The 25,603-nt window shown below is 40.3% G+C and overlaps 1 protein-coding gene and 2 long non-coding RNA genes across 6 annotated transcripts in view; all 3 read right to left on the bottom strand.

Moving 5' to 3' along the window:
• LOC124881556 overlaps window positions 1–25,603 on the bottom strand; it is a 157,455-nt gene that overhangs the window by 30,054 nt on the left and 101,798 nt on the right. The window lies entirely within an intron of this gene.
• On the bottom strand, window positions 3,111–3,819 carry LOC124881560. Its single transcript, XR_007041687.1, has 2 exons — window positions 3,767–3,819; window positions 3,111–3,684 (listed from the first exon to the last, which is right to left on the bottom strand). It is a non-coding gene; the product is annotated as an uncharacterized LOC124881560 (long non-coding RNA).
• On the bottom strand, window positions 14,091–24,498 carry LOC124881558. The gene is made up of 3 exons (XR_007041685.1): window positions 24,472–24,498; window positions 14,508–14,579; window positions 14,091–14,154 (listed from the first exon to the last, which is right to left on the bottom strand). It is a non-coding gene; the product is annotated as an uncharacterized LOC124881558 (long non-coding RNA).

Genomic DNA, 25,603 nt, shown 5'->3' with positions numbered 1-25,603 from the left:
CTTTACATAGACAGATATCTCAAATTTGTCAAGTCACTGTCAATGTTAACGTTGCACTTCCTGTAGCGTCATAACACTGAAGTTACATTTCAAACAAACACTGGCGCAGCGGGAGTCTGGTGTATAAGCCTCCGTTGCTTCCTGCACTTTCTTCTCCTCAAAACAATTGCTTGTTGCAGTTTTAAAATAGTTTTTTTTAGCAGCAAGACTGTGAAAACAGCGCTGGTTCCCGCCTTTTTTGATGTTGCAGTTACGGTGCAGAGGTGCAAGTTGATGACGTAACCCCTACTGTCCCAATTCTCCAATTTTGCAGCTTGTAACCTGCGCACTTCAACCCTTACATGTACTTGTACAAAGTACACACTTCATAAAGGGGTGTAGGGTGTATTGGGACAGTTAAACAGTGACGTCACTAACACTGCGACAAACCTCACCCTGAAACAATAGCCCCTATTCTGATTACCAGTTAATTAGAAGCACTTTAGCAATAAATGAGTACTATAACTGGTGACTTTGGGACCTTTTCTACACCTATGTTTATTCTCATATCTCCATAAAATCTCACAGTAAATCAAAGTGTCCCTTAATTTCTCTCAGGTTCCTTTGAAAGAAAACAGATCTTTACCTTCAAATTGAAGCACAACGATCAGAACCAGTTCCAGAACCAGACCCAACATCTCGTCTTCTAGTAGCTGCTGAACACTGAGAGACTTTACTCTGCTGCAGATCTGAAAGTACTGATGTTATTTCCTCTTTGTGACTGAATTAAAGAAAGATCTTCACATCAACACCCACCACGTATTTTGTCATTTTGCTCTCATCATACTTGTGTTTTATAGAAACTGAAGGAAAACCACAAACAGGAACTAGTTGCACAAACTTTAGTCAGAAATGAACAATTAAACTACATTCAACTCATTCACTTTGTAACACTCAGATCAACTCTAGTAAGCTATGTTTTAGCTGAAAGATCTGCTTATGAAAAACACCAAAACAGATAATAAATGAAGTTTTATTTTTTATAGTTTATCGTTTTTTGTACAAACTGTTGTCATTTCCTGAGCATGAACAGCCAAAGAGGAACTGTGATGTATGCTAATGAGCTGCAGTCAGTCCACCAACACCCAGCAGCTCTGAGACTCTGCAGACAGAGCAGTTAAACCGAGTCAGAACAGAATCCAAACAGGTCAAAGTGGACAAATGACAGCACAGGTATCAGACTCAGACCTGCGGGTCAAATTTAGCGCATCAGTTAATTCTAAAGGTCTACTAGAGCTGGTCCAGTAGTAAACAGCCTATTCACCACCTATACTACAAATCCCAGAATGCTCTCTCTGTGAGCTGGCCGTCTATGACAAATCAACTCCCCCCTCTTGTGTTGACATTTATTAGTGACCTCATGCTACAACCAGACACATCAGTAGAAGAAGAGATGCTAGCTGTCTGGTTTGGACCAGAATGCATCAGAATAGATCAGAGTGAAGCAAACTGAACTTTAATGATTATGATCTTTATTCACTGTTCTTCCTACTCAGATGCATGGACTTGAATGGTTGGATTTTATCAGAGGAAATTATTAATATTATTAGAGTAATAAAATATTTTATTTGGTTTAAGGAATAAATGCCATAGACAGTTTGCTGCATGAATGTGTCCATTTGATGTGTATTTGATTGCTCAAAGGATGATTTTGAAGTTTCATTGGGAACAGGTCTGCATTTAATTGTGATATTAGATTTATCTGCCTCTGTTTGGCTGTTCAGCATCTCTATGGTGAGATAGAGACAACGACACATTAACTCAGTGCTGTGTGACGAGTTTCTGTTGTCTGATTTAGGATCTGTGTGTCTGCTTCCAGAGGGATTTTAGTCTGTGAACAAATCCAGAGATTTTGGGTTTTCCTTCATCATAAATTATCATCAGAACCGAACATAAATGGGCTCATTTGTATTTGATGTGATGAAGGTCAGCTGAGTGTGGCAGCAGCAGAACGTTCTTCATCATTTTCATAGTTTACTGTGTCGTCATCAACAGCATCATGAACCTTTGAATCAAACATTAGAGTCCGAAGGCTTGGTTTAACTATACAGTCAATTATCTAATATTGAAAAGGTTAATTCATTTAATTGATGATTATTTCATGTTACTTCATGTTTTGCTTCCTGGGATGGAAAGGAAGATGAAGAGATTAACATCACAGTTCTGTCAATCTGCTCCATTGTAGTTCAGTTTCCTCACCTCTGGTTCTGATGATACCAACAGTGATTCCAACCATCAGGATCAGTCCTGTGATCCTCAGAGTCAACATGATGAAGCTCAGAGGAGACCAGAGGAGACCTAACCCTCAGGACTACATGTTTTCCCCAGAACTTTTATGTCTCTGCACCAACCTTCATAGCTCTGCGCTGCGATCCGCTCTAAGCAGCTGGCAGTCCGGCATCAGCAGTGCGCAGTCCGGGATGTTTTCACTCAGCCATGTCTCGGTGAACCACGGAGGTCCGTGTTTTTACAGGTGAGAAGAAGCAGCTCGACCATCTTCTTGCTTAGAGAGCGGACATTTGCCAGGTGGATTGAAGGCAGTGGTGTTCATAGTCCTCTTTTGTGGAGCTTTACCAGCGCACTTTCCCCTCCGGCGCTTCCTGCGCAGTATCCCATATAGAGCCACAGCTCCGCTTGCCAGGAGCTCAGTGAACCTCGGATCGATGAAAGATGGTGAAAAAATCCCAAGAGAGGACTCTCTGATGTTGAGAAGATCCTCTCTGATGAATGAGACCACAGTACTGTGGCTCAAAAACATAAAAACACACAAAATACAAAATACCAGAGTCAAATTCCTTGTTTGTTTGTTCAAACTTGTCAATAAAGCTGATTCTGATTTTCCTACCTCATCATTTCCACTGTAAGAACCAGAACTAAATCAGATTACCAGGTTAGAAATCCACTCCAGAAAGGTGTCCTAACATGGACCCAGTACCTTTTGGATGAACCCTAAACCATAGGTGGAGTTTTTCAGAGAGAAGGTGATTAACATTACCAACTGGCTAAATATTGCCTTCCTTTTGTTTGTCTTCATCATTTTATAATTGTATTTTCTTTGTATTCAAACAACATTTAAACTTTGTTCCTCATGTTTAATATCAGTGTTGGACAACTCTTGCAGTCAATTATGAATTAAATCATTTATCCTTTCAAGTGATCATGAAGTAAAGCAGTGGCTTGTATGTGTTGGACCATGGACCAACTAAAAGTTCAAGGGCTCCGGCCCTCAAGGACTGGAGTTTGACACCCCTGCAGAGGGTGTGATTGGCAGGTGCAGCTCCACAGGTGTGGTTCATGAGGACTAACCAGGAGGTGATCATAAGGAGCTGGAACCTAGAGGGAGGTGTCAGACCTTTAGCTCACTCAGAGTTGTAATCTGGCCCATGTTCTCTATGTTCTGAATACCCTTTGTTCTCAAGTCCTTCCTGAGTCTCTGCTTCTTCTTCTGCAGGATTCCTCTCTGATATTGGTGTCCTACTTTGATACTCCTGTGCTCCATGTTCACTCTGTTGGATCCCGCTCAAACTCCTCGGAGGAAACACGTGTTGTCAGTCTCTCTTCCACACCTGGAATCTACCTCCTGGAAACAAGGAACCATTCTGTTGTCCTCTCACCTGCCTGTCCTTCATCACACACTTGGAACTTCTGAAAGGTAGAGAAAGATTCAGCTTCCTACAAACAATTGTTCACACCGCCTGCCAGACTCAGCTACAGAGGGCTGACTCACCTTCTCCTGGAGCTTTCCACTTTAACTTCAATAGTGCTGGGGCCATCTTCTTCTTCTTGTATTATTTATGGCGGTTGGCAAATAATTTTATGGTGTGCATTACCGCCACCGACTGGTATGGAGTGTGGTTCTTCATGGTTTTAAATCTTATTTACTATTACAACAATCAAATTCTATTTATTAATTTAGTAGTTTTTTTTTTTAAATCTAATTATAATTTGAATATGTTTGCTACCTAAACTTCTTTGCATAGTATCTATCAAAACAAAATTTTCTTTAATACCTACAAATTCTCTCCTTAAAATTGTTCTTTCTTGTTTATATTTCTGACACTTCAGTATTACATGTTCTATTGTTTCCTCCTCTCCACAATGATCACATTTTCCTGTATTATGTTTCTTTATTTTAAACAATGTAGAATTAAGTCCTTTATGTCCAAATCTTAATCTTGTAATTAACCTTTCCTCTTTTCTGCTCCTTCTTCCAGTTCTTACTTCTCCTACTATCTTGTTGATTCTGTAAAACCATCTTCCTTTCCTTTCTTCATCCCACCTTTTTTGCCACTCTTTCCTGATTCTCTGATTTAATTATATTTCTCACCTCTGACTTACTAATATTAATTATAAAGCTAATGTTGTTTTGTGTTGCCTTCTTTGCTATCCTGTCCGCCATCTCATTCCCCCCAACTCCTGGTACCCATAAAAACACTAATATTAATCCCATCCTTTGTATTCTGAATAAAGTATGTTTTATTTCCAACAAAATGTCTGGTCTACCCTCTGAATGATTATGTTTTAAACTTAATAATGCCGAACTTGAGTCTGAACAAATTATTGTTTTTAATGGTTTTATATCCTCCACCCACTGCACTGCTAACAATATGACTAATAATTCTCCTGAATATATCGATAATCCATCTGTAATTCTTTATCCTACTTTTATTTTAAATTCTGGTATTATAAATGCTACTCCTATTTTTTCATCTGTTTTTGATGCGTCTATGTAAATCTGGACATAATGATAGAAATTGTTTATGTATTCTTGTATTATTCTTGAATCTAATCTACATTTCTTATCCTTTTTCTTTTCCATCAATGCCATATCCACCACTGCTTCTAGTAACAGCCACGGTGGCACTATTGGCAAAGGCAACATTAAACTTATTTCTTTTTCATATATTTGAAATTCTTCTGCTATTCTATTGATAATCCAACCAAAACTCTTAATTTCTGTCTCTTCTTTTTCCGAGCATGGTTTTAAAATATCACGTGTGGGATGATCCGGATTATTGCTTTGTTCTTCCAGTAATTTATTGCTAACTGTTTCCTTCGTAGATCTAATGGCATCTCTCCCATCTCTACCTGGAGTTCTGCTGTTGGACTGGTTCTGATTACTCCTGTACAAATTCTTAAAGCTTGATGTTGTATATTGTCTAATTTTATAAATACCGCATGGCACATGATTTAAGAGCAATAAATTCAGTTCTGGTGACTCCTACTGTTCCTGTCCCAAATCCCTATGTTGTTCTCTCCAACCTTGAACTTTCACCACAGGGACAGATTTTGTTACAGTACAGGCTGAGGACAGGATTCAGAACTGCAGGACAGAAACCCATTAAACATGAACAGGAAATGAGAAAGTTGGCTGAAGCCTTGTTGCTCCCTCAAGAAGTAGCCGTCATTAAATGCAGAGGACATGACAGCAGTAACACCAGAGTAGCACAAGGTAATCAGGCCGCTGACCGGGCATCTAAACAGTGTGCAGGATATCAGCCCAGGCACATAATGCTGTGCTCAGAAGCAGGGTGGACACCAGAACCCACCCTGGATGAAGTAATGAAACTACAAAAGGGGGCCTCTCCTGAGGAAAAATCAGTTTGGAAGGCCCGAGGGAGCTCACAAGATCAGAATGGTCTCTGGAGAAGCCCAGATGGACGTCTCATCTTGCCACCAGGTCTTACCAAAGTAGCTCTAGAAGAAGCACATGGAGTAGGACACGTGGGAACAATGCAAATGTTGAGAAATCTTGAACACTGGTGGCATCCTTTTTTGAAACCAATGGCAGTGCATTGGATTAATTCATGTGAGATGTGCAGGCAGTTCAATGCCAGACCAACCTTGAAGCCAGCACCTGGAAAGTTCCCAGTAGACCCAATAGCAGGAAAAGAGGTTATCATTGATTATACAGACATGACTGAGAGAGTAAATGGGTTCAGATATCTGTTGGTGTGTGTGGATGCATTTACTGGATGGCCGGAGGCGTGGCCTACAAAAAAGGAAATCTGTGGTAAAGTGTTTGATAAACCATTATATCCCTAGACACGGTTTTCCAGCTAAAATAAGGTCTGACAATGGAACACATTTTAAAAATGAGGAACTCAAGGAAGTAGAAAAATTCCTGGGACTGAAACACTCATTTGGCACTGTGTACCATCCACAGTCACAGGGGAAGGTTGAAAGAATGAATCAAACCCTTAAAACCAAATTGGCTAAAATCTGTGCACAGACCAAAATGAATTGGGTTACTGCCTTACCATTAGCTCTGATGTCTGTACGGAGTTCTATAAATCAGAAACATGGTTTAACTCCACATGAGCTGCAAACAAGGAGGCCATTTCCAGGTCCACAAACAAGGTTACCGTTTCTCACTGAGTGTGAACAATCTATGTCTCATCGTGATTATTACAGATCTCTCCACAGTCTTGTTACAACTTTCTCCAAACAGATCTCAGCAGAACCAGAGACCAGGGTTGGAACTAACACATCAGAAGCCGAGTGGGTCCTCCTGAAAGTCATCAAAAGAAAGTGGCCAGAGCCAAGGTGGACCGGTCCATTCCAGGTCACAGAGAGAACAACCCCTGCAGTCAGGCTGAAGGGCAAAGGCGCTACTTGGTACCACTGGAGCCAGTGTGCAGGAGCAGAACCACCTCAACGATCCCTTTCTCAGGTCCAGGAGGATCTGAGCGAAAACACAGGAGAAGGTAATCTCACTTCTCTCACCCAAGAAGGGGCAGAATAATCCCCGGGTGAGAGAAATTAGTTCTAGGTCAGTCTACACCTGAGAGCTGAAGATCAGATTTCTCACACCACTGAAGGGGCAGAATAATCCCCAGGTGTGAGAACGCAAGGCTCCAGGTCAGTCTACACCTGGGAGCTGAAGAGAAGAAAGAACAGCAGAAGAAGAGGCGGAAGTGATTGAGTTTCTCTCTCACTGGGAGTGGTGGAGCTTTCCTCCCACCCCAGAAGAAACCGTTTGGCGAACATTTTATATTTTATATTACATTTTGATGTTTCTGTATCTTTTTCAGGTTATGATTTCCATTGCAGTATTTATGGCTATAATGGTGACCTGTGGATGTTGCTGTGTCCCATGCATTCGTTCTCTGATGGTGCGCCTCATCACCTCTGCAATTGAGCAGAAGGATCCAAAGATAACGATGCCACTGTTGCAAATTGACTATAACCAGGATGAGGACTCAGAGTGTGAATTCGTGGACGCATAATATGATGCATGCATGTTCTTTAATGATTTGTTCTTTTACAGGGGTACAGTACTATTTTTACTTATTTCTACTTATTTTTAGAAGGACATTTTAGATTGTGAAGTCTTTTATGAGAGTTCAAAAGGGGAATTGTAGAATATAAACTATCTATGTGTGTAACTGGAATGTGTGGAAATAGGGGGGTCAAGCTTAGGGAGTGAAGCATAGAAGGGGCCTAGGGGAGTGAAAACATAGGGAGTGAGAAGCATAGAGAGTGCAAGGTCATATATTAGAAGAGGACAAGGAAGGCCAGAGACAGGGGAGGATGAGTTGCATGTTACAATCAGAAGTATTCCTTATTTGGACTGTTATGTTATGTTATGTTATACATGTGTGACATGATATATGTATATGTTGAACACACCCTTGAGACTGAATAAAACGAGCTGAAAGCAAGAGTTGAGCAGAGTTGGGTTTGCAGCTGCTTGGCTGGAGTCTCCATCTCTCACTCTGCAGAGGCGAACATAAGTAGATTGTACTTGTGTTTATTTCACTCTTTGAAACCTGTACCCAAATCAACGGACCCGGGGAAGCAGAGATGGCTTCAACAATACATATAATTTCTGGTTTTCCATCAATTCCATCTATATACCATTTAAATTCCTGTCCATTAGCTATAAAGCTTCTTTCATTCCACTGTAATAATATCATGTATTTCTATTAGCTGGGGTTCCTCCTTGCCTCCCATCTGTTTCCAACTTTTTATTAATGTATTCCCAAGATCCTTCTTTAAACCCCAAGAACGTTTCTGCTCCTCTGACTATTATTTTTATCTTTTCTGTTTTGTGTTTAGCCTGTTCAGTGCAGTTAATGACATAAGCTACAAATAATATCAGTTTTTCCGCAGACATTGTGACATTTTCCTCTGATTCTACTTTTCTTTGTTGATAATCTGGAATCCTAATTTGACCTTCATCTCTTGTTCTTTCATTCTGGACATTTTTGACTGCTTCAGCATAGCTTATGTTTTTAGTCATTTTAATTTGTTGAATATCTTTTGCTTTCTTCCTTACCTCACATCCCCCGAATGTAACTCTATGTTTCCCTCCACAGTTGCAACATTTTTCCTGCACTTCTTCCCCACAATCTTCAATTCGATGGTCTTCTCCACACTTTGGACATCTTTGCGTACCTTTGCAGACAGCTGCTATGTGACCATATCTCTGACATTTAAAACATCTTAGTGGTGGAGGAATGAAAGGCCTCACAGGAAAACTCAGATATCCTATTTTGACATTTGTGGCAACACTTTTTCTTCAAAGTCTATTAAAATTGACTGGCTTTCTACTCTTTCTCCATTTACATTTTTAGTCAGTCTTTTGGGATTTTTTACCTTTGCACCAACTATGCTCCTCCAGAGGAATGCCATAAATTACCCCCCGAATGATTTTATCTTCTCCTTTAATCTTCTTCTCTGTCATTGTTTTCTTGCAAATGTTTTCAACTTGTAAAGCCTTCCTTCTTTGTTCTTCGGTTTTACACAACACCAGTATATTTCCATCTCTCAATAACTTCACCATTTCAACATCTCCTATCTTTTTTTTTTATTTCTCTAGATTGTGAAATAGGACTCAGGTTCTCTTTTTCTTCTTCATTTTTTATCTTTAATATTATTTTACATTCTTCCCTTCCGATTTTCCTCCTAACTACTCTCTCTTTTTCAGAACTGTTTTCTTCCAGCTCTCTTTTACTCCTTTGGCTGTCTAACATCATTCCTTCTTCTGCTTTACCTCTTCCGCGTCCTCTCCCTCTACTTACTGGCGTCCATTCATCAAAGTCCATATTGTCCTCCTGTGTGTCCATTCTGAACCATTCACACACCAGTTTATGCCTTTTACCGCCACTTCCAAAAGTAAATAATCTCTCAGTATCTATCTACTCAATACTGTTAACAAAATTAAACCTCGCCAACGATTCGAAAAAAACGGGCGATCTCACCCAATGAGAGTAATTATTCCCTGTCCCAATACCCGCATTTCCACCCCTGTGTCCCTGAATTGCGCGTTCCAGTTGATGGTTCGAGGGCGTAGTGTGACCCAATTCTCCGGAGTGGTCCTTAGCCCCACCCACTTTGTGCCCCATTCATTACTCACCCTTCGGCGAAGTGCGCATCGAAGCGGACTTCGCCGAAGTATATTACCCACAATTCACTGCTGCAGATGACGTTCTGAGCAAAAAACAATCACAACCGTAATCAACCATCAAATCAGAATAATAAGAACTGCGTAAACTTTAGACAGCAAGCCGACAAATATATTTTTTTACTGGTTTTCCAGGTTCAACATTGTAAGATACCAGTGGGTTCAGAATGATTCTGGGCAGTCAGTAGGTCATAACACTGAAGTTACATTTCAAACAAACACTGGCGCAGCGGGAGTCTGGTGTATAAGCCTCCTTTGCTTCCTGCACTTTCTTCTCCTCAAAACAATTGCTTGTTGCAGTTTTAAAATAGTTTTTTTAGCAGCAAGACTGTGAAAACAGCGCTGGTTCCCGCTCTTTTTGATGTTGCAGTTACGGTGCAGAGGTGCAAGTTGATGACGTAACCTCTACTGTCCCAATTCTCCAATTTTGCAGCTTGTAACCTGCGCACTTCAACCCTTACATGTACTTGTACAAAGTACACACTTCATAGAGGGGCGTAAGGTGTAGTGTGGGAATTGGGACAGGTCGAAATTTTGACATGCGCAGCTCAACAGACGTCGCAGCTCTGACGTCACCAAGAGTGTAAAACCCACAGGAGATGAAGTTTTGGGGCCATTTCCCACCTGTCACAGGACAGCAACGGAGGCGCATATCTGGAGAGACAAGATCTCGCAGGTGAACTTTTGCTCCACAAGGCCATTCCTGGAAGAGCTTGAAAGCTGGAAATCTGTCTGATACGAGAAGATCAGAGGATTTATTTGCCGATCGAAGGACCACGCCACACTCGGCGCAGGTGGAAAACCTACAGAGGTTCTATGTCCAAGGAGATGAGTTTCCTCCTTGTTGATTCAGTCGACTAAAGGTTCTTCATCTTTTCCACTCCTGGATGGATGAGAAGTTACCGGGTTTTTTTTCTCCTTAATTCAATCACGGACGCGTGGTTCCCCTCCTTTTCTTCAGACCTGATCCAACCTCAACGGTGGAGAGAAGAAATTAACTTCAAAGTAATTTCGTTCCTTTTTATATTAAACCGGATGGGTGCATTTAGAGGTCTGGGCAGGATGAGGCATAGTGAAGGTGATTTAGAAACACCTGTAGTTAATCTAAGGTATTAACTTGTTGCATCTAATACTGATTGAAGTATTTTATGCTGAGCTGTATTTTGATTTGCTGCTGCGTGGTTCATGTTTGTCCAGCTGATCCCAAATCAGCCAGGAGTTAGAAGTTGGACTTTTAAAAGTTTTCATTCAAAGCAACTGCGGTCTGGGCTTCACCGACCACTCTATGTTCCAGTTTTATTACTGGAGTTTTTCCACTGGGTCCCTCCTCAGAGTTTATGACCCTTTGTCAAGATTTGGGGCGATCAGCTGATAGTGGCTAAAGGGGCGTGGCTTCACCGTTTATCAGCTGATCGCTGCGATCGAGACATCAACACAACAGGAGGATTTCTTTCCATTTAACCCAAATTACACATTTTGTCCATAAAACTGCTGGTTTGATCTTCATAGACACTAAATGCATATATATATTTTTTTCTTTTATTATTATTGTTAGGTAGTCATTTTTATTCCCTTTGTGTAGAATAGTGCTTGTTAGTTAGGTGAAGGTTTTTGGACCAGAATAATGGTATATCAGGATTATTTGGGTTCAATAAATCTTCATATATATAATTAAGAGAAGCGTTTATGTTTATTTCGTGCAAGAGTGATTTATCTGTCAAAACAAGGTCAAAGTTCTCCCACCTTCAGTGAAGCGGTTGAATAAACAGTGACAGTTTGTGGTTTTGGTTAATAATTTGTAATTATTAAAAGAGCTTTGAGCCCATCATCACAACACCAGAGGATATCTCTGATTTCTATTCGTAAGTGATGATTTTTGGTTAAGATCATACAAATTATGATTATAAATTATAATTCTTGATGAATATTAATTAATCAATAATCATAATCCTTACAACAGTAAGACTCTTCTTCACTCACTCAGTACTCACCATCCATCCTTTACCAAGATAATAACATCTTGCCTCTCTCCTGTAGTGTCCAGTCCAACCATCTTCAGATTCGCTGGTTGCCCACCTGATCATTTCCTTACCTTTCTATAAAACGGTTATTATGCTATCCTGCCTCCACATCTGTTCCCACTTTCAGAATCAGTCGCCTGAACAAAATGACACAAACATGGCTTTAATAAATAGGGCGACTGACAGAATACATAAAAAAAGAAATACAACTTAAGTTTCTATTGAAAGATCCAGTACCTGTTGTGGTTCTGAAGGAAATCCAGTACCTGTTGTGGTTCTGTAATCTTCTTTAACTCTGGTTTTCCTTAGTTTGATAAAAAAAAAAAAAAAACAGCAGCAAGAACATCCAGCAGCAGCCAAACTCTGATTGCTGCTCCAAGGATGATAGTTTTATCAACAGGAACTGCTGCTAAACACTCAAAGTTTAGAAAACATGCAATTTACCAAAAGATTTATGCATAATAAAATTTAAACAGATATTGTTTGACTCAAAACATAAATAATATAGAGGTAATCACACGATTTTATTTGAATTTTATAGAAACAAGATGAGGTCTTACCTTCAAACACAGATGGGTAGTGAGCTTCTATCTTCACTGTGCTTTCCTCAACAAACCTGCAGGTGTACCTTCTGTTGTTGCTGCTCTGAAGCTTCACAGTGAGATAAGAATCAGAACCAGTCTGTCCTCCAAACCCGTATCCAACACCTTCACCAGTCAACTTAGTTCCTGTCTCATCCAGGAAGCTGTTCTCTGGACAGGGACCCAACCCCACTGTATCTGGCCAGAGAACATTGTAATGTAACATCTCCATCCTCTGTTGGATCAGCATCTGGTAGAAATGGGGAGATGAAGAAAAATGCAAACTGTTTGAAAGATAAAGAAGTAACTTTCTCAAAGACTTAAACAAGAAAACTTTACCTCAGGCTGTGAAGAATTCTGATGAGCCTACTTCCTGATGTCAGGTAAAGTTGGGTCATCAAAGCTTGTTGGTCAGAAGGAAAGAGTCTAGCTGTGTTAAATCATTCAAGTTTAAATATTTACTGGTTGGTGTGGTGCTGGCGGTGTAGGGGTTAAGCACGCGACCCAAACACAGAGGCTTAAGTCCTGTGGTCGTTCCAGAATCAAGTCCTGGCCCTAGGGACATTTGCTGCATGACTTCCCTCTCTCTCTACCCCCCATTTCCTGTCTGCCCACTGGAAAAATACTGGGCGAAAAAAAGGCAACACATGCTGCAAAACACAAAATAATTAAACATTAAAAACACCCAGAAGCACACGGCCATCATAGGTTCTTCCTGAACCAGGTCCAAAGAGATCCTCCAGCATTCTGAGAAGTGGTGATGTTGATGATCAGAGAGCAGTCAGTGTCCACATTTAACCCAGCAGCTCGAGGTGAACGCTCAACAACTTTTCCCTCCTTTAATTCCAACAATCAATTTTGGGTTTCTTTGAGAACACAGTCAGATTTACTATGCAGGTAATTATATTCTTTACTACTATATACAGCGGCACGCATTATGACCTCAAATGTAATCTCAATTTACCAGAAATATATAAAGTCTTTGCAGAGTCAAATGATTTATTTAAAGTTCATGCAAAATTGTCACTAAATTAAGTATTTTATTTAGTATTAATATACATATTACAGGTTTTTACTATGTGGTTCAAAACAAGATAAAGTCACTAAAAGAAACCTCCAAAACAATATTTAATAAAAACCCAGTTAGAAAGGATGAGTTTTAGCTGCTTATAAAAAGAAACTACTGAGTCCACAGATTTCAGGCTCAGATGGAGACAGGTCCACATTCTGGGGGTCTCTGTCTGGTACAAAATCTCTTCAGCTCCCCTTCAGCTTCCAGTCTTGCATCTGCACAGTCAGCCCAGATCACATGACCTGAAGCATGGAGTGGCTTGTCCATGCAGAGCTCTAGAAGTCATAACCAAGATCTTCAAACTGGACTCTGAAGGTAATGAGAAGCCAGTCCAGCTGACAGAGTCACAGTTTAGTAACAAGGTTGCTGAAAGGTTCTAAACTATTTGCTATAAAACCTTTGATATTCAGTAAATTTCCTTTCAGGAAAATCCTGTAAAAACTCAGATCTGAACATTTTAGATAAAAGGTCAGGTGCACCGTGGTCAGGTGTGCAGCTCAGTGTCTTGAACCATAAACTGACTAACAGCACCTGAGTTTGGTTCTACTTTGATGGCAGAAGGTTATATTTTACAGGATGATGAATTTATTGTATCATCAAATATAAATTATCTTTGAATATGTCTCGTTCTGTTCACACATGAGTTTCAATGCACCACTCACTAAATAATCATGTTGCACCTTTTTAGTTCAGTACATGAAGCAAACATATTTTACAAATAAAGCAAAGCTCTGTCAAAACTCAGTAACTGTAAATTCCTGCTTAGAAATTCATCTAAATTCAACAGAAAAATTGCAACACAAGCTAGAAATTAATGCTGGCTGATGGTATCGCTAAAACTCAAACCCAACGATCCACTTCCTGTAAACAGGTTTATTAAAAGCTGGGGGTGTGATGAGACGTCTCATTTCCCTATTTGGTTAATTGTGACTTAGTGATGTAGCTGTAGAGACCGCTGGGATCGATGTCCGCCTCTCTCTTCTTTTTAGTCCTGACAGCAGAATAAGTCACAGTGTCTTCATCCTGTTTGACCTGCAGCACACAAACCACAAACTGTTTCAGTTTCATTAGAAAGTGTTTCCACTTGTAGGTATGTGGTTGTTTAACATATTTACAAACTTTGTTCAAAATGTAAGACACAGATTAGTCTGACCCACATTAACATGATTTTAATGGTTTAGGATGTTGAAATAAAATAATCCTCAGCAAAATTAGGAAGAAATTGGAGTCATATTATGTAACATTTAATGTCAAATAAAAAGATGAATTTACTCAATCTTCTACCTGCAGCTTAGATGTAATTTGTTTAATTTATTGGTGTCACAAAATCAAACGACAAGCAAATAAAGAATGAGAAAAATTGCAAAGCTTATTGGGTCTCTTACCTTTATCTCCTCATCATTTCTATGTCTTAAATGGTCAACAGTGACATAGGTCAGGTTGTTCTGCACATCATCCTGAGAACAAATGGACATTAAACCTTTATCTACTGTTGCAGTAGAAACAATCTGCATCTTTGTAACCAGAGCAGCTCTTCTGTCTTATTCTATCCTGCTGGATTCGTCTAACTGCAGCCCTTGGTTAAAACCATGCACCTAAGACCTTTTAATAGTTACAAAATAACAACAACAGGGTTTGACGTTATTTTTATCAAAATAAGAAGTGATTATATATATTGTTAGAGTGTGTAAATGGGTAACATACAGGGGTTGGACAATGAAACTGAAACACCTGGTTTTAGACCACAATAATTTATTAGTATGGTGTAGGGCCTCCTTTTGCGACCAATACAGCGTCGATTCGTCTTGGGAATGACATATACAAGTCCTGCACAGTGGTCAGAGGGATTTTAAGCCATTCTTCTTACAGGATAGTGGCCAGGTCACTACGTGATACTGGTGGAGGAAAACGTTTCCTGACTCGCTCCTCCAAAACACCCCAAAGTGGCTCAATAATATTTAGATCTGGTGACTGTGCAGGCCATGGGAGATGTTCAACTTTACTTTCATGTTCATCAAACCAATCTTTCACCAGTCTTGCTGTGTGTATTGGTGCATTGTCATCCTGATACACGGCACCGCCTTCAGGATACAATGTTTGAACCATTGGATGCACATGGTCCTCAAGAATGGTTCGGTAGTCCTTGGCAGTGACGCGCCCATCTAGCACAAGTATTGGGCCAAGGGAATGCCATGATATGGCAGCCCAAACCATTACTGATCCACCCCCATGCTTCACTCTGGGCATGCAACAGACTGGGTGGTACGCTTCTTTGGGGCTTCTCCACATCGTAACTCTCCCGGATGTGGGGAAAACAGTAAACGTGGACTCATCAGAGAACAATACATGTTTCACATTGTCCACAGCCCAAGATTTCAGCTCCTTGCACCATTGAAACTAACATCTGGCATTGGCATGATTGACCAAAGGTTTGGCTATAGCAGCCCGGCCATGTATATTGACCCTGTGGAGCTCCCGACGGACAGTTCTGGTGGAAATATAAACCCCTTGTTCAGAGGCAACCTGTAATAAAAAGGACTGTGAAAAAATGGTCACAGGAAGCTGAAGAAGCTCTGCAAGGTTGCTTTGAGGCTACAGACTGGGACGCACTGTGCCAGCCACATGGAAAGGACATCAATGCCATGACTGAGTTTGTAACCGACCATGTAAACATCTGTGTGGATAACATCATCCCCACCAGAACCGTGAGATGATTCCCCAATAACAAACCTTGGATCACCAGTGACCTGAAGGACCTGCTTAACAAGAAAAAAAGAGCCTTCAGAGAGGGAGACATGCAGTTATTGAGGAGTTTACAGAAGCAACTTAAAGTCAAGATAAGAGACAGCAAGGAGGTGTACAAAAAGAAGCTGGAGAGCAAGCTCCAGCAAAACAATATCAGAGATGTGTGGACAGGGATGAAGAAGATCACAGGCTTCAAGCAGAAGGATGATCACACCGATGGAGGTCTGGACAGAGCCAATGAACTGAACTTATTCTTGAATAGGTTCAGTTCAGAAACAAGCTCAGCATCCTCCTCTCCTGCTCACAGCCAAACAGATATCTAACCCTCCTTTGACCCACAGGACCCACAGCTGTCCAGCAACACCTCACGTTTTATCTTCCACCTCAGCCCTAGACCCTTCTGCTTCTAAATGTTTGCCTTCAACCATATCAGAAGATGCTGATGCTTCCTTTGCTTCCACCTTCCACCTGTGTGTCTCAAGAAGTCAGGTGAAGATGCAACTGGAGACTGAATCGGAATAAGGCTGCATGTCCAGATCATGTCAGCCCTAGAGTCCTGAAGGGCTGTGCAGAGCAGCTCTGTGGGATTCTGCAGCACCTCTTCAACCTTAGCCTGGCCCAGAAGAAGGTTCCGGTATTGTGGAATACCTCCTGTCTTGTTCCGGTACCAAAGAAAACTCACCCATCAGTCCTCAATGACTATAGAGCTGTTGCCCTGACATCTCACATCATGAAGGTCCTAGAGAGACTCCTGTTGGCCCACCTGAGTAAGCAAACAGTAAACCACCAGGACCCCCTTCAGTTTGCTTATTGCTGTGGAGTTGGAGTTGAAGATGCCATCATACACCTGCTTCAACAAACCCACTGTCATCTGGACAAAGCCAGTAGCACTGTGAGGATCATGTTCTTTGATTTCTCCAGTACATTTAATACAATCCAACCTGATTTGCTTTGTCAGAAACTCCAGAAGACTCAGGTGGAGGCCTCAACAATCTCCTGGATCAAAGACTACCTGACAAACAGACCACAGTTTGTGAGACTGAAGGGTTATGAGTCTAACCAGGTAGTCAGCAGCACAGGAGCACCACAGGGGACTGTACTCTCACCATTCCTTTTCACTCTGTACACCTCAGACCTCCAGTACAAGACAGACTCCTGTCATCTGCAGAAATACTCAGATGATTCTGCAGTCGTGGGGTGGATCAGAGATGGACAAGAAGCTGAGTACAGGAAGTTGGTGAACCGCTTTGTGGCATGGTGTGGAAACAAGCATCTCATTTTGAACGTGACTAAAACAAAGGAGATGATTGTAGATTTGAAGAGAAACAGGAATAAGTCAAAAACTATTTCTATCATGGGAGAAGAAGTGGAGGTGGTGGAGGAGTATAAATACCTCGGTGTTCACCTGGACAACAGACTAGAGTGGAGATGCAACTGTGAAGCCATCTACAAGAAGGGACAGAGCAGACTGTACTTCTTGAGGAAGCTTAGGTCCTTTGGTGTTTGTAGCAAGATGCTGCATATCTTCTATAAGTCTGTTGTGGAAAGTGTGATCTCTTCTGCCATCATCTGCTGGGAAAGCAGCATCAGAGCCAAGGACTTAAAAAAGCTCAACAAGCTGATAAAAAAGGCTGGCTCTGTTCTGGGGACTCCTCTGGAACCTCTGGAGATCATTGTGGAAAGACGGATTCTTCATAAAATGCAGAACATTATGGAGAACCCTGAGCATCCTCTTCATCCGACTGTCCTACAACAACAGAGTGTCTTCAGTCAGAGGCTTCTTCAGATCTGCTGTAAGACGGAGCACTACAGGAGATCCTTCCTGCCCACAGCCATCAGCATCTACAACGGCTCTTTGAGGAAACCTTCATAATATGAGCTATAACAACATTTAATTTCCCTTTGGGATTAATAAAGTATTTTTGAATTGAATTGAATTGAATTAAGGTGGACATTTAATTCTATTAACATTAATTCTAGAATTGCGCCGCTCAAGGTGGCAGCAGGTTGGAGTAGCTCTGTTACTTTTGATTCTGATTTATTCTTTTTTGTGAACTCTTCTTCTTGTGGTGGATACAGTTGATTTTTTTTTTTGACGACTGTCCACTCCGGTGTCGGATGCTGTGCAGCTTGGAGGATTTTTCTTAATACTTTCTATTTTTGGACATTTGTTATGATGCATTTCCATGGCAATTGGGTTGTTTCTTACAACCGGGAGCAGCTGATTGATATCTCAAAAGCTCAAATAATACTTCAACTACAACCCCAAATCCCTGATGAGTTGAAAAGGAGATGCCGTGGATGCAGAGCAGGAGCTAAGAGAAGAGAGAGAAGGAGGAAGTTCAAAGCATCTCTTCCGTCGATTATGATGGGCAATGTGAGATCGTTGGGAAACAAGTTGGATGAACTCCAAGCCCTACAAAGGACCCAGCCAGAGTACCGGGCATGCAGTATTATGTGTTTTACTGAGACATGGCTGCAGGATCATATCCCCTACTCCAGCATCTCTCTGCCGGGCTTTTTAACCATACGAGCAGACAGAGATTTAAAGAGGAGTGGCAAATGTAAAGGAGGTGGACTGGCAGTACTTGTGAACAACAGATGGTGTAATCCAGGACATGTTACTGTGAAGTGTCATCTCTGCAGTCCAGATATTGAACTGTTGGCAGTAAGTTTTCGTCCATATTATTTACCCACAGAGTTCACCAGTGTTATTTTGGCAACAGTTTACGTTCCACCTTCCGCTGTTGCCGACACTGCATGTGATGCCATCAGCTCAGTTGCTAAGCTACAGACACAAAACCCCAATGCTTTTGTGGCAATTTCTGGCGATTTTAACCATGCTACACTCTCTGCTACCCTTCCAACGTTTCCACAGTTTGTCAGCTGCTCTACCAGAGAAAAACTGGTACTAAAAACTTTACAGTTTTCCCATTTTACAATTACTAGCCAGAAATGATGGTCAGAGGATGGAGAAGACTTTGAATAAAAAGCTCAGGCAGGTAGTTGAACCTGGGACCTGTCCTGTCAAAGTCTCTCAGCCTCTGTACACAGTTGTGTCTGGTCTTCCTACAGAGCTGCGCACCAAACGTTACATTTCACACTGACATTAACACCTAAGTATTTTAAGTCAAGAACACAACTGCTACTGTATTTCACTGAATAATTAAATCACATACTGTAAATTGTAGCTAAATGTGTGTTGACTGAAAACTTAATGTTATCATTTTTCATTCGATGTCAAGTTTAGAAAAGAGGAAGCATCTACATTTATTTCCTGTCATTTTACACTTCATGAGCTGCAAATATGATGCAGAAGTATCATAACGGTTTTTATGTTCAAATGTCTTCTAAATTCCTTTGCAGTTTTGTAACTTTATAGAAAATGTATTTGAGTGTGTCAATACTCACAAAGTCAAGACTTTCATGGGTTGAATCTGGATTTTCTGAATCAAAAGAGAAGAAATCATTATAATCACTTTCATACCCAACTTCTGCTATTTTTTTAATTACTACTAGTGCAGTGCGCATGGTGGTAACTATGGAAACAGTTCTTCCCTATTCTGAGAAAAGTCTTTCAAATGAGTTAAATGTTCGAAACAGAAATGGGCTAAAAAAGAATATGAAAGTAGCTCTTGGGACAGTTTTGCAGTTTTCATTAGTTTTCATTTTATTTTTTTTGCTTTTGTTTTCTCCTCACATTTTTAATTCTATTTAGTTTTAATTAGTTTTTAACATTTGTTTGCTAGTTTAGTTGAGATTGTTTTTTTTTTTTTGAAAATGCTTAGTTTCAGTTGAGTTTTTATTAATTTTAGTTATAATTTTAGTATTTTTTTCTGAAATCAAATCCGGGGACATATCAGCTCAGAGATTAAAAGAATTAAATGTTATCAATTTATAATGAAAACATTTATATAGTCAGTTTCATTTCTATTTAAAAATATACTACTAATTAACTATAAAAATCAAGTGTAATAGCAGGAACGTCCATCCACACTGTTGTTAGCGTTTCCTAAGAGTACTCGTACTCGTACTTATCGTCTTCCGCTTTATCCGGGACCGGGTCGCGGGGGCAGCAGACTCAGCAGACTCAGCAGAAACGCCCAGACGTCCCTCTCCCCAGACACCTCCTCCAGCTCCTCCGGAGGGAGCCCAAGGCATTCCCAGGCCAGCCGAGAGACATAGTCCCCCCAGCGTGTCCTGGGCCGTCCCCTGGGCCTCCTCCCAGTGGGACGTGCCTGGAACACTTCCTGAGGAAGGCGTCCAGGAGGCATCCGGTATAGATGCCCGAGCCACCTCAACTGGCTCCTCTCGATGTGGAGGAGCAGCGGCTCTACTCCAAGCCCCTCCCGGATCATTGAGCTCCTCACCCTATCTCTAAGGGAGAGCCCGGCCACCCTACGGAGGTAGCTCATTTCAGCCGCTTGTATCCAGGATCTCGTTCTTTCGGTCATGACCCAAAGTTCATGGCCATAGGTGAGGGTAGGAACGTAGACCGACCGGTAAAACGAGAGCTTTGCTTTTCAGCTCAGCTCTCTCTTCACCACAACGGACCGGAACAGAGCCCCCGTTACTACGGCAGCCGCACCGATCCGTCTGTCGATCTCCCGCTCCATTCTTCCCTCACTCATGAACATTTCATTTAAATAATAAAAATGTTTTTTTTTTTTCACTTCTAGTTTTCGTTAACAAAAATAACCTTGGCTCAGAGATGAGCAGTTTATTATAACAACTAACAAATACACGACCAACTAACTACATAAACGTTCTAAGGTACTTGATCATCTGGGAAAGAACCAGCAGTCAGTAAACTACCTTCAGTAGAAAGGACTTATAGAGTTGCCTCAACTTGGAGAATAATGAGGATTCTACCTCAGAAGCAGCAAAGCACTCAAAACCCTATTTATGTTAATTAAATATTGCACACAAAAACGCCACTAAAAGTTTAGTTTGATTGAACTTTGACCTCAGCATGCTGAGATGTACTGCTAATAGACAGAAAACATTTTACACACCAGTAGAGTATAATACACCCAACATCTTCTTGTCTTCCTCAGCAGCAGGGCTAGAGCTAGGGCTTCTAGATTAGCTTGTGAGAGATTCATCTTTCACTGACAAAGGAAGAGCTTCTTGCTTCCCAGTTGAAGTCAAGCTCTCTTTCTGTGGGAGTCCATGAACTTTAGAGCAGAAATTTGTGGTAAACCACCAACTCACTGCAGGGTTCAGTGGGGAGTTCAACCCATGCCATGTTCAGTGTGCAAGCGCTCAAAGACTGAAGTCCTAACCAGGTAATGGAGCTGATTGGTACTCAGAACATGGTCCATTACAAAGATGGTTTATACCATGTAAAGTATTAATCTTAAACATTTAAGAGCAGTTCATCTGGAATTACTAAGCCTTTACACAACTGTCACATCTTCATCACATGGCGATTTCCATGGAGCCTCATTCACTAAACTGGTTCCAGTGTTTAACTGGTGTTAGTGCTGACTAAGCACCAGATGTTTCTGTTTCTACCAAGACAAACCCAGGCCTTGTTTTCAAAAACCGGAGCGATCCAAGCTCCAGTTCACTGCTGGTCACCAGGTGCTTGCTCACACCTGTTTATCACCCAGGTGATATTAGAGCATGCATTTGCAGAGATACTGGGATAAATAAAATAGTCTGTGGTTCAACTGTGTACATGTACTATGATCCTTCACAAAACCACAGAATAAAACAGGGTGGATCAAACAATAAATGAATTAGATGTTCATTAGGTAATGACGTGGCTCTGACTTGGGGACATTATTTTTACAGAACCAGTTAACTTTAGAACCAACCTTGGTTAAGAACTGGAACCTCTGTGGTGCAAAAGCCCTATTACTAAAATGACACAGAAAAGACCCAGTGTTCATTACCAGTAACATTACATGTGTATTATATTCTGCTAATCATCACTGGTGTTTGTTCCACTGAGTAAGTCTGTGATTGTAGCCTTTAATTCAGCTAACAAGACAATGCTAAGCTTAGCTTAGGTTTTGTTTTAACCCAACAGTTATTTAGCTGCACTTTTTGGATATATTATTACTTAAAAAATCTTGTTGCTAATAATATGCTGAGACACAGCCTAGACCTCTGTTATTAAAAGATCCATAGTTTCAGCGATGTAGGCAAGACCTGTTAGGTCCAATGTTGGCAAAACAAATCGACGTCAAAATAATTTCTATCAACTAAATTAGCCAAAGAGATATTATAAGAATACACTTTCAAAAGGAAAGTGCAACTGAAACCTTTAACCAAGTCTACTCTGCATCCCTAGAATCAGAACCAAACTTGGAGAAGCACCAGTCAGTTCTTATGTTCCACTAATCTGTAACAAACCTTCGGGAAAACTGCAAAAATGCTGAATTCCTGAGTTCCTTCAAATCAAGATTAAAACTCATTTCTTTGGTTTTGCTTTTGATTGTTATGTTTAAACTATTAACTGAAAAATAATTAATTTCAATCTGTAGTCCAACATTTCTTTTATTTTCTTTATTATGCCACTGAAATGTACTTTTTAAATGTGTTTTCTTCTCTTTTGGCTTCATTGTGTAAAGCACTCTGAATTATCTTGTTGCTGAAATTTGTTACACAAATAAACTTGCCTTGTGGTTGGTAGCTTATGAACAGCAGTGATGAATTTAAAGTGTTTTTAACTTATTGTGTTGATTATGTGTGAGCTGTAAAACATCATGACCGCTGGCGGCTGTCCAATGTTCAGATGTGTTTTACCCAGCAGTTCTATGCTGACATCAGGCCACTGTGCTGCTATACAATGTTTTATGGTTCATGAAATAATCTGACCAAACTCCAGTTACTTCTACACTGGTCACTGTTTAAAGTACTATAAAATGTAAGATCAAGTTATCAGAAAACTTTAAAACAGTAATAATTATTAACAAATAGAGCACATATGATTTCCCTTTTGGACTTTTCTACTAAATCATCTTCAAGCATAGATATTTTTTACTCAGTAGCAACGTTAAACTGACCAGTCCAGTAACATGAACAACAGCAACCCGGAGTTCTAGTTCAAACAGACTGGAAGAGAGTCAACGACTGAACAAATTTTAAAACCTTATTGTCTAAAAATATTGTTCCCAACATAGGAAGAAAATCAGCACATTCCTTAAATGTTTAGGCTTAATCAGTAACTCTTAATTTCTCTGACCTGGTCGACTACAAGTCAGAAAACACTGAACCAGGAACATCTACTGAGGAACCACATGAAATGAAAAGAAAGTGTTAATGACAGTAATTGTTGCCTATACTGTATAAAAAGTCATCCACGGGTTTGGATTAAAACCATGTTGACATTTTCTAATAAAAGTTTGATATTATGACATTGCAGCATTTTAAAAGTGGATCATGTAGAAGCCACTGGAGGTTTTTCTGAGCTCTTATCATTTAATGAAATTAATATATAAATGAATTTGATGTTAGCAGTTTCTTAATATTTTCCCTAATACTTTGGTGAATGGGCTGCACGGTGGCGCAGTTGGTAGCAATGTTGCCTTGCAGCAAGAAGATTCCGGGTTCGATTCCCGGCCAGGGGTCTTTCTGCATGGAGTTTGCATGTTCTTCCCGTGCATGCGTGGGTTCTCACCGGGTACTCCGGCTTCCTCCCACAGTGCAAAGACACGCCTGTTAGATTAATTAGTCACTCTAAAATTGCCCTTAGGTGTGTGAATGAGTGTGTGTGGTTGTTTGTGTGCTGCCCTGCGATGGACTGGCGACTTGTCCAGGGTGTACCCTGCCTCTCGCCCATAGACTGCTGGAGATAGGCACCAACTTCCCTGTGATCCACTATGGAATAAGTGGTAGAAACTGACTTTGGTGAATTGTGATCATAAAAAATAATTATTTATTTATTTAGAGTTATTTCAACATAGAAACTCTAGTGAACAATTTGACTTGAATGCATCATGTAGTTCAAATGACTGTAAAACTGTGTCTAGAAGCACAGCTGATGAAGAAATAAGACTTGACAAGAACATTGGCTCCTGTCAGCAGCTTAGCCTGATTATATAGAAGGACTCTGAATGTTACAGCATTTCTGAGTAGTAACTGATGGTGGCTCCATTAAAATCTGTTTTAGATGTTCTGATCCAGAAGAACATTTCAGCCAACAGGAACGTTCACCACCTTACATCCAGGGCCAGCAGAGACAAAGAGGGAAGCTCCCCTTTTTAACTTTGTTGAAAGTTATTTTCATGTTTTTACACTAATAAAGACTTGTGTGTCAATAAATAGTAAAAGTTGAATAAACTTCTATTAAAAGATCCAGTACTTGTTGTGGTTCTGAAGGAGATACAGTTCCTGCTGTGGTTCTGAAGGAAATATAGTACCTGCTGTGGTTCTGAAGGAAATACAGTACCTGCTGTGGTTCTGAAGGAGATACAGTTCCTGCTGTGGTTCTGAAGGACATATAGTACCTGCTGTGGTTCTGAAGGAAATACAGTACCTGCTGTGGTTCTGAAGGAAATGTAGTACCTGTTGTGGTTCTGAAGGAAATACAGTACCTGCTGTGGTTCTGAAGGAGATACAGTTCCTGCTGTGGTTCTGAAGGAAATATAGTACCTGTTGTGGTTCTGAAGGAAATACAGTACCTGCTGTGGTTCTGAAGGAGATACAGTTCCTGCTGTGGTTCTGAAGGAAATACAGTACCTGCTGTGGTTCTGAAGGAGATACAGTTCCTGCTGTGGTTCTGAAGGAAATATAGTACCTGCTGTGGTTCTGAAGGAAATGTAGTACCTGCTGTGGTTCTGTGATCCTCTTTAATTTTGGTTTTCCTGAGTTTGACAAAAACAGCAGCAAGAACAACCAGCAGCAGCAGAACCCCGATCACTGATACAAGGATGATGATGATGATGATGATGATGATGATGACGATGATGATGGTGTTATTGACAGGAACATCTGGTAAAAGAGTCAAAAATTACAAAACATTCAATGCACATTTGAAAACAAAAAACATGATGAAGATTAAAATTTAAACAGAGATCACTTGATTTCAACAGACCTACATAGTTTAGATGTAATAACACACATTTATTCAACCTTTGCCCTACTAAGATGACACCTTTAAACACAGATGGTGTTGGTCAGATGATATTATGGTTTTAGGGCAATAAACAACTTTAATCTATTTATCAATTTATTTTAAAGTCTGGCTATTATCACACAGTGAGCTTAAAGACCTTAATTACACCATCGACCAGACTGGTAGCACAGCTAATAATAAGGTCATCTTTTAAGATATGGAACATAGTAATAAATAAAACTTTTCTTTACCAAAAAACATTAATCTGAGTGTTTGGTCATTCGTTCTACAGCTACTGAGTTATTGTACACAGTTATGTATAGAAAATCAGGCTGATAATAGAAGTCTATTTTCCATGTAGGAACAACAAGTCTCATAATGAACATGTTGAGGTAAAACATGAACAGAACAGATTATTATCTCCTTTAAATAGACCTTCTGCCCTCAGATCATAGAAAATTATGGATTTTTTTCCTCTTCGTTGCAGAATATAAAACATTGATAGATTCTAGAATATGTAGCATCCTTTAACTTGTTATCCATTTTTATATAGATTTATTGATAATGATTGGATTTACAACTCAGGGTTAAAGCATTTATTTGTTGTAATGTGTAATATTATTTATGTTTTACATCACAGAACTATTTCAACTAAAGTACAATTTTTTA

This window comes from Girardinichthys multiradiatus, chromosome 15 (genome assembly GCF_021462225.1).
Source record: "Girardinichthys multiradiatus isolate DD_20200921_A chromosome 15, DD_fGirMul_XY1, whole genome shotgun sequence".
Taxonomy (NCBI): domain Eukaryota; kingdom Metazoa; phylum Chordata; class Actinopteri; order Cyprinodontiformes; family Goodeidae; genus Girardinichthys; species Girardinichthys multiradiatus.
This window is presented reverse-complemented; position numbering and strand designations above follow the sequence as displayed.